Source organism: Bidens hawaiensis, unplaced genomic scaffold (assembly GCF_021521415.1).
Source record: "Bidens hawaiensis isolate Kalapana, Puna unplaced genomic scaffold, B.hawaiensis_p1.1 tig00020461_1, whole genome shotgun sequence".
NCBI classification, from domain to species: Eukaryota; Viridiplantae; Streptophyta; class Magnoliopsida; order Asterales; family Asteraceae; genus Bidens; species Bidens hawaiensis.
In genome coordinates, this window is record NW_027493128.1 from 159,605 (window position 1) to 168,915 (window position 9,311).

Consider the following 9,311-nt stretch of genomic DNA (forward strand, 5'->3'; position numbering starts at 1 on the left):
TGGTTATATTTTTATCATATATAATTCGATGTAACTTTCGTTAAGTTATACTTCTAATTATAAAACATACCTTACATCAAATCAGTTTAGGAAACAAGTTGGATTTTGAGACTAGGCTAGCAAACCGGTTGAGGCACTCTCAAATTTGACTAGGTTCCACTTTAATTTATTCACTTTGAGTTGATTCGAAGTCGAATTGAGCTTGACCAAATAAGATTCAAACACAAATAGATTCAAGCACAAAAAGATTTCGATCTGAAATAACAGAACAAATTAAAAAATTTAACAGGTTTTACAGAATATATTAACACTTATCTTTCACGTAAACTCAAAATGACTGAACATTCTTAAAATGAAGTTGCCATAATCTAAAAATCAGCTTGTCATATTGTAACCTCAAGGTTACAATAAATATTTGGGGACTAAAACTGCCATCACAGGAGAGTAGTGAGTAAGTTTATGTTTATATTTTATTATTTTACAGAAAAGTAAACAAATGTTGAGATGGCCGAGTTGGTCTAAGGCGCCAGATTAAGGTTCTGGTCCGAAAGGGCGTGGGTTCAAATCCCACTTTCAACATATCCTTTTGCTTTTAAACAATTACTTTTATTGTCATTTCTAAATTAGTAATAAAAAATATACTATTTTTAAAGTAGAATACATTTTTTAGGATACTAATCAACTTTCTTTTATTATTTTTTTAATAACTAAAATGCTTATGAAATAGCCAAATAGGTACCAAGTGTTCTAGGTAGGGATGCATTTCTCCATAGTTTATTTTGGTCTTCAACAACGTTGTGAGCTTACTTTTGGTTAGTCGACTAGCATATATGTTGTGTCTTAAATTTTAGTTCTTATTTTCTGGTGATTTTGTTTTTGGCTTGGGAAAAGTGACCTGCTAACCGACACATTTAAAGTTTGGGTTGTTCAAGTTCGGGTTATCCGGGCCTGTGTTAGTTCATATTCGGTTTTCAGGATTTGATGTAAAATAAAAAAAAAATTTAATCACAAAATATCATCAAAATTAATCATGCTACTAAAAGATATCATTAAAAATCAAACATCATTTCACAATATGATATGATAATGTTCAAAATTCTCAATATTCCTAATAACAAGAACTCCAAATCAAAACGCATCCATAGAAAAACGAATAAATGTTCGGGTTTTTATGGGGTTTCGGGTTTTTCAGGTCGGGCTATTTGGGTTTAAAGTGAGCTGATAACCGACAAGTTTAAGGTTCAGTTTGATTGGGTTCAGGATATTTGTGTAAGAAGATATTAAAATGCACCGTGGTAGGAAAGGTATTCACCTTCTTATAAAAAAGGTTTCGTTCTCCTCCCCAACCGATGTGGAATATTAAACTTCGTGTTTGGGTTTTTTAGGTATTCTCTAATTCGGGTTCGGGTGGCTTCAGTTTCGGGCCTGGTTTCAAGTAGAAATGACAGTCGTTAGTAATATAGTCATTTTAATAAATTTATCATCCATCCTTTCTAAAAAAAAGAAAGAAAAAGGTGCATGCAAGTAACTAACTGAGACCTAATTACAAATATGTACTTAACAATTGAAGCTTAAGTTATTGCTATGCCGTTGGTTTAACTTTTAAGTTGGTCTAAAATTACTAAGAAGGATATAAGAGCAAAGATCATTAATAACAACGTAGGCACTAGGCAGACACGAATATAGATACGTGATTACGTGTAACTCATTTAAGATAACACAACACATGGAATCGCGACGACAATACGAGCCAATGCATTATACTGAACAATTTAAGTACTCGATCAAGTAACGATATGCTATTATGTGGAACAGTTAATCAGGTAGTGTCCCACAACATCCAATTGCAGATGGGCAATCATCATGAGATCCAACATAGTTAGCATCTCCACCAGGGGCGGATCTACGTGTACGCGTGCGGGTTTACAGGAACCCACTGAGTTCCGGATTTCATATAGGACGCCTATATAATATGAGAGTGAACCCACATATAAATTGTGAGTGAACACATAACTATTAGGGCTCGGATTTTCGGTATCCTCAGCAAACATTGTGTTCAGGACAACTCCAGGATGCGGTATCCTCCAAGGTAACAGGTATCCTAAATATGTTATATAACTAACAATTTGTTCGCAGTCTTTCCTTGTTTACCAGGTCAAAGGACTTATCAAGATTAGCTGAAGATTCGGACTTGCTGTTAATAGAACGTGGCCGATAAGGAAAATATGTTTAATTAAAGAATTAACGGCTAATTGGATCCGGTCTCTTATTTCCTAAATTATAGGCAATATTGTTAGACTCATTTTGTTAAAAATAGAGCTACAAACTCCGGTCAACACACACACTCTAGACACACGAGACTTACTAGTACTCGCATTCTCTGTAATCATGATCGAGTTTCAGCTCCACACTTGTAACCACTTTGTTATTAATAAATCGGTGGGGATAGTTTTCACCAACCAGGGTTTTTTTCTTGTTATCCTAAGGATAACAGGTTTTTTTCTCGCAACAAATCTCTGTGTTCAAGCCATTTTTACAAGCACCTAGTCCCATTTTACTAATTTGATTGTATAATCACGTTTGTCAATTTTTGACCAAAACAATTTGGCGCCCACCGTGGGGCTACGGTGCTTCAATCCTTGAAATCCGTTTATTTCATTTTCAATCACTTTCATTCTCTTGACAATAGCCTCACAACCAAAAACCAGTTCAGTCTTTGCTCCGGTAGTCACTGCTGCTTCAAATGTCAACCCAGGACCTCCACCATTGCCGAAGAGAATACTCACCCCAGAGGAAAACTTCCACCATTCGCTGGATCCTCTACACGGGTAGACCCGGTTATTTCTAACAATGACATTTTTGCTTTGATGAAACAGGTCAAAACACACATGGAGCAGCAAGAAAAGACCAACTCAAGGCTATTTAAGGAGATTGAAGGGATCAAAAAGATGCCAGGGCAGGAGGCTACTCCAATCAAGCCCTGGATTCTTGATTTTGGTTCTCCAGGATCATCCATCATTCAGAATCCCGGATCCTTGGGGACACAATCAACAAGGACTCCGTCTCAGCAGCAACCAGGATACGGGGGAACTTATCTTCCGGTATCCTCGGAATTACCTAGACCAACGAGGCCAGAATCCATCAACATGCAGCCTCGTTCAACCATGCTAGCTGGCGTATTCTCATCAGGATCTCCCATGGTGTCTTCTAAAGTGCATGTCGGAGATGATATCCCAACGCAGGCGTCACCTTATTCTGAGGATACCCTCAATGGAAATATTTGTCGTCAAGGCTCAGGATAGCACAGGCCTAGCCACGATCTTGGTAACAATTCATTTAATGCAAATTTATACACTAATCATTTATCTGTGCAGGATAAAAGGATATCCCCCGAGATAGCAAGGGAATTGCAGAAAATGAAAGACATGATTTCCAATATCCCAGGGATAATACGTCCCATAGCTGAAGTCCCCGCAGGTAGCCACAGGTTATCCAGGTTCACTTGGCCTATATGTGACGTAGAAATCCCCAAGAAGTTCCAAACTCCCAGCACGAAGCTGTACGACGGCACTACGGATCCTTAGGAACACGTAGCTCAGTATAGAGAAAGGATGGAGATCAACCCCATCCCCATTGACATCAAAGAAGCTTGCCTATGCAAGAGATTTGGTTCAACATTGATGGGGCCAGCCCTCAAATGGTTATTGAGTATTCCTTCCAACACTATTACCTCATTTTCTCATTTGATTAACTTGTTCAATAGTCAATTTTCTTGTAGTAGATCTTTTGAGAAAATGACATGTGACTTATATAGAATTGTTCAGCATAACAATAAATCCTTAAGGGATTATGACGTGTGTGAATATATATATAAATTTGGATAAAAGTTCCACACAAATCGGGTTTTAAAAATAGGTTTTCACCTACAACTAAACCACACACGAAAGGCAAGTGTACCTATCGTTTGTAGTAAAGTGTCAGCAAGAACCGAGTGTCAATCCATGGATACGGTAATTTTCTAGTACTAAATCTTTGTAAATGACTAACCGAACAAAGAAATCTTAATTTGAGTTTTTAATTAACTAAACTAGCATACAACAAAGCAAGTAAAAATACAAGAAACAATCAATCCAACAAAACTACCTAGACATGCATCCACTCTACCAATGTGATAAAATAGCAATGATATGGTAAACATCATGAATCTAAACATAAATACTAGATTACAATCAAGCAACCTAATACTAACAATTAATCATCATGATGGGTTTTCAATTAAGAATTAAACATAGACTGACTTGTTTGTCAAAATAACAAAGTCTCATAATCAAAGGAAAGCTAGCATGAACAACATTCTAACCACCTAAAATTACACTAAATTAGCTAAACTCATGAATTAAACATCAACTTATGAAACTTTAACTAGCAAGTCATCACCAAGTCAAGAATCATAACAACACTCATCAATTTTCCAATATCAAGTGTAGGGTTTCATTCTCATCAATAATATTATAACCAAACAAATCTTTACTAGTCATTCCTAACTTAGCAATGTAAACAAAGAAACATGAACATTCAAAGTTTACAAACAAACATCTAGAACATAGTTTTCCAACATGAATGCCTAAACATTTGTAAGACTAACAAGGTATGCAATTCTAACAAGCATGAACACCATCAATATCAACTCGTAACTTCAACATTTCCTTGAAAGAAAACCAAATTACCATAACCATACATAGATAAAAATCACAATAGTAAAGGCTTCAACAATGTCTAGATAGTAAATGTTTTTAGCCCATAAGGCTTAATACAACTACAATCAATCTAGAAATAAGCTTACAAAACATGCCATTAAACATAGAAATGCAAACCAAAATCAAGCAAGGATTGAAGGATGGAATGATGAATCTTATGTTGGTGGAAGCCTCAAAGAATCCCCTAAAATTGCTGCACTTGATTGAGAGAAAATCCCCAAGACTCCACCCTTGAAATGAGGATAATGGAGGTGTATTTATGCATTCTGGACGTCTGGCACGGGCAGGTGCACGGGCACGCACGGCCGTGCCTATTTGTGGAAAGTCAACAATTGGCTTTAATCTGACCAAAAAGTCATTTCTTTGTTCTGGCACGGGCTGGTTATTATGACTTTTCTCAGCATTAGATCATGTATTGGCTTGTATTGGCACATTTCCTGTTTGGCACGGGCAGGTGCACGAGCTGGCATGGCCGTGCAAGTCTGGCAGATTGCTATTTTTTGCCTCCGAAACGCCATCTTTTCATGTTTTCTTTGTCGGGCGGGCGCCCAAACCTGCAAATTCACAAATAACTCAAATAAGTACCTAAAACAATGAATTTCCATGGAGTTCGGCATAAATATGAGGGTAATTCGATGCAATAAGATGTACACTTTGTGTTACATCAGATTACATAACCAGATTTAGCAGGGAAGCTTTGGAAATCCCCAACCTTGACATGGCAGCTGCTGTTGAAGCCTTCAAGATGGGATTAAGGAAGGATTCTCGTTTCTATGATGATCTTGTCATGACTCCATGCAGGAATCTTGATGAAGTCAGAAACAGGGCATTAAGATACATTTGGCTAGAGGATGACAAGAAGGCCCATGGAAACTTGGTTATCCCGAAGTATGAGTTTACCAACAGGAAATCAGACTCTCCACAAAATTTCTCCAGGACAAGCCATATTCCAAACAAGATAATTCTAGGATAAATGCTGTGGAAGAAGATGAAGATGATGAAGAGTATCCTAAAATCTCTTAATATTGTTTTAATATTGATATTAGTGGTGTGATATGTGCCATGTAGGATTTAGGTGACAATGCCAGATGGCCTAAGAAAAATGAAAAGCCCGGATCCATCAAAGACAAGTCCAAATGGTGTGCATTCCAGAAGACTTTGGCCATCGCACTGAAGATTGCATAGCACTTTGGAAAGAAATAGGATACATTCTCAGCAAAGGATACCTGAAGGAACTGTTTGGAAGAAACAAGAACAAGAGTCAGGATCCTGTCAAGATACCTAAAAGGGCACCTTCTCCTCCACCCGGAGCAAAGGTTGTATCATTTATCTCAGGAGGATCCGACATCTGTGGAACCTCATATTCAGCAGCTAAGAAGCGTTCCAAATAAACAAAGATGGACAACGGAGAAAGACCACTCCGCACTTCCACTCTGACAACTCAAAGAATCATGTCCTTCGATGAGGAGGATCGATATGATCTTGTTGATCCCAACCATGATGGTTTGGTAATCACTTTATGTATAGCTAACTGTTTTGTGCGCAAGATACTCGTTGATGGAGGAAGCTCTATGAACATTATCCAAATGGATGCCTTGAAGAAGATGGATATCCCGGAAACAGAGATTATCCCAAAATCTTCAGTTCTCGTAGGATTCAGTGGCAAACCAAGAACACTTTGGGAGAAATCAAACTTCCAATATATATTGAGGGAACTAACTCTCTACAAAAATTTTGTGTTACTGACTCATTATCTTGTTGTAATGTGATATTAGGCAGGCCCTGGATCCATAGCATGAAGGCAGTACCCTCAACTTATCATCAATGTATGAAACTCCCAAGTCCTTAAGGAGTCATAAAAATTGAAAATGATCAGCAAGATGCCAAGGAATGTTGTGCTTCATCAATGAAGTGGACTACAAAGCCTACTCAAGCATAGCAATTACAGAAACAGCCAGGGAAGGTCCTGCAAGCAAGAGAGCAGGATGTAAAGGAAGTATCTTTGGATCCTCAGGATACTGAGATCAAAGTATTATTAGGATCACGTATTCCTGAGGATATTGAGATGGAGTTAATATCCTTCCTAAAGATTAGAGCTTCTACCTTCGCCTGGAAACATGAAGATATGACAGGTATTTCTAAATCTATAATTACTCATAAACTTGGTATAGATAAATCTTTCAGGCCGGTACATTAAAAGCGAAGGAAGTTTGTTCCTGAGAGAAACACTATCATACAAGAAAAAGTGCAGAAGCTGCTCAATACCAAGATGATAAGAGAGGTCCAATATCCTAGATGGTTAGCCAATCTAGTTGTTGTCCAGAAGAAAAATGGAAAGTGGAGAGTGTGTGTGGATTTCACCGACCTGAATAAGGCCTGTCCAAAAGATCCATTTCCACTCCCACACATTGACTCAATGGTGGATGCAACTGCTGGCCACGAACTGCTAACCTTCATGGATGCATCCTCAGGATTTCAACAAATCAAAATGGAGCCTTCAGATCAAGAAGATACAGCATTCATGACTCCCACAGGTATATACTGTTATACTGCAATGCTTTTTGGATTAAAAAATGTAGGTGCAACATACCAGAGACTAGTCAACATGATGTTCAAAGACCAACTGGGGGACACGATGGAAGTCTACATAGACGACATGGTGGTAAAGTCAAGAAAGGCTAAGGATCATCTCAAAGACTTGGCAACAGCATTTGACATCCTGGATGAGTATAAAATGAAGCTGAATCCAGCCAAGTGTCATTTTGGTGTCAAAGCAGGAAAGTTTATTAGATACATGGTCACCAAGAGAGGAATAGAGGCAAGCCCTGAACAGATCAAGGCCATCCTGGACATCAAATCACCAAGAAATGTTAAAGATGTCCAAAGATTAACTGGAAGAATAGCAGCTCTCAACATATTCATCTCAAGATCTTCAGAGAAGTGTAAAGCCTTCTATGATATCCTGAGGAAGAATCAAAAATTCGAATGGGGAGAAAAGCAAGAAAGGGCATTGGTATCCTTGAGGAATACTTATCCTCAGCACCACTCCTGATGAAGCCAGTTGATAGTGAACCATTGTCCTTGTACTTAGCTGTTTCCGGAAGTGCAATCAGTGCTGTCCTCGTCAAAGATCATGAAGGTCAACAGCATCCAATATATTATGTAAGTAAAAGTTTACTAGATGCTGAATCCAGGTATTCTTATCTTGAAAAATTAATTTTAGCACTTATAATGGCTTCTACTAAATTAAGACATTACTTTGAAACTCATGCTATTCATGTAAAAACTAACTATCCTATTAAAGCTGTTTTGAGAAAACCAGAAATGTCAGGTAGGATGGCAAAGTGGGCTGTGAAACTTAGTGCATACGATATCTTGTATGAACCAAGGACAGCCATCAAATCATAGGCACTTGCCAACTTTGTGGCTGACTTTAGCCAAGACATACTTAAGGAAGTAGAGAAAGAAGTTCAACAATTGGAGGTTAAAGAGAATTGGACCTTGCATACCGATGGTGCCTCCAACATAAGAGGAACAGGTCTAGGTATCCTACTAAAATCGCCACAGGGGGACATAATACCTCTATCTATATCATGTGAATTTCAGACTACTAATAATGAGGCTGAATATGAAGCCTTAATAGCTGGTTTACAACTAGCTAAGGACATGAAGGTCAGCTATCTTCAAGTTTATGTTGATTCTTTGTTATTAGCTAACCATTTTAATGGCTCTTATGCAGTGAATGCAGAAAACTTAGCAAAATATTTAGAAATAGTTAAGAAATTTGCTATGTGTTTCGAAACATTTGATATAGTACAAGTACCAAGAGAAGAAAACACTGAAGTAGATGCTTTTGCAAATTTAGCATCAGCTCTCAAGATACCTGATGACAACAAGATACCCATCATACATATCTTGACTCCAGCAACAAAGGAGAGCCACGAAGTCTTGGAAACTTTAAAGCCTAAGGATAATCAAGTATCCTGGACCCATCCCATAATGCGGTATCTTCAGGATAATGAGATACCAGAAGGAGAAAATCCAAGAGCTTTCCGAATGAAGGTAACCCAATATTATCTTAAATGATGTTTTGTATAGAAAATCACTTGTAGGTCCATACTTGAGATGCTTGGAATATCAAGAAGCATAAGAAGTTCTCAAGGATATACATGAAGGTGATTGTGGAAACCACACTGGGGGCAGAGCCTTAGTATCCAAGATACTGAGGACAGATTACTTCTGGCCAACAATGAAGAAGGACGCAATGAACTTCTCCAGAAAATGTGATGCTTGTCAAAGACACAGCAACATCTTACATCAACCAGCTAAAACATTATATCCTATCATATCCCCGTGGCCACTTATGAATTGGGGGAATGGATATTGTGGGAAAGCTGCCCAAGGCTCATGGTGGAAAGGTCTTTATGCTGGCCATGACAGATTACTTCTCCAAGTGGATCGAAGCAGAGGCATTTGTCCAAGTTAAAGAAAAGGATGTGATCTCACTCATCAAACGCAATATCCTGATAAGATTTGGTATCCCGGCAGAGATTG

General features: G+C 38.0%; 1 non-coding gene across 1 annotated transcript; it reads left to right on the forward strand.

Moving 5' to 3' along the window:
* Positions 1 to 498: 498 nt before the first annotated feature.
* TRNAL-AAG (transfer RNA leucine (anticodon AAG)) lies at positions 499 to 579 on the forward strand. Its single transcript has one exon. It is a non-coding gene; the product is annotated as a tRNA-Leu (tRNA).
* Positions 580 to 9,311: the final 8,732 nt, after the last annotated feature.